This window comes from Microtus ochrogaster, unplaced genomic scaffold, assembly GCF_000317375.1.
Source record: "Microtus ochrogaster isolate Prairie Vole_2 unplaced genomic scaffold, MicOch1.0 UNK296, whole genome shotgun sequence".
NCBI classification, from domain to species: Eukaryota; Metazoa; Chordata; class Mammalia; order Rodentia; family Cricetidae; genus Microtus; species Microtus ochrogaster.
Window position 1 is genome coordinate 17,323 of NW_004949394.1, and position 1,293 is coordinate 18,615.

Consider the following 1,293-nt stretch of genomic DNA (forward strand, 5'->3'; position numbering starts at 1 on the left):
CCATATACCTCAATTTCATGTATGTGAATTGCATCTGCAAAGCCTTCATTTAAGAAAAAGTCTAGGTAGCAATGCCTAAACAGGTATCACCATTTGATTCATAGCACCAAAAGAGCTATGTTGTAGAACTGCTGCTTCATTTGCTTCTTGCTATTCATGACAGAAAATGTAGACATATTTCAGTGATGATGATTATAGCTGCAAAACTTTCTACTAATTCAATAGCCCATGGTAAGCCCTGTATCACTCATATACTTTTTGTGACTGTGCTAAGTTTAGTGAAATCAGATTAGTCAAGGTTCAATGTGCAGTCATTGTGGAGAAACCTTAATATCTATACAACAAATCTGTGAAAGTCAAACATTGTAGATTCATTTTGGAAACCTTTTATACACTATTCTGTTTTTATATATATATGATATGTCACTCTTGACACAAGTGTATGAGAATAGGAATATGGAAAGATTTAGCATACCTCTCCTTAAGAACAATTAAGAAGATAAACTGTAGTTCCTATGTAGAGTGTACATGTTTAATTTGATCCAAAAGTACAAAGTGAATTTAATTTCTATCCTCATGGTTAATACATTAAAAACAAACTCATATTACAACAACAACAAAAAATGAAACAAACATGAGTTCTAGGTCTATGCAAATACTTCTGGGTGTCTTAGTTCACTCACCAAATGTGGAATGGTTCACAATATAGTAAATTTATGAATGGAGTAAAGTTGGTAAAGCACTCAGTGTATGCAGTTCTCTTCAAAAATGTAAAACATATCCTAGAAAAATATAGGTATAGTTATAGATGAAAAGATAAACCATGACACAATGGAATTTCTCATCACAAATATTTTTCTAGATGTAAAATGACCCCTAATGAGAGAACAAAACATGATTTTAAACAAAGCTATAAAAGCTTGACATTTGATTCCTTTTTACAATTTGAAAAAATATGAAATTTATTCATATTGGTATGAGGTTCAACTGCATTGAATGTGGTAAAGCTTTTACATGTGTAAATTATCCTTGCAGGATTGAAAGAACTCAAACTGGAGAGAAGTTTTCAGTATATTCTCACTGTGGTAAAGCCTTGTCTTATAACACTCATCTTCTAAGGAATGAAAAAACACATAGTGGAGAAAAATGCTGTGAAATTAAGCAATGTGATGAAGTCTTTTCTTATCTCAATCATCTTGAAATGCATAAAAGAACACAAACTGGAGAGAATCCCTATGAGTATGGTCAAGATGATAAAGACTTTCTTCTTTATGAAACTCATCAAAGTCATAA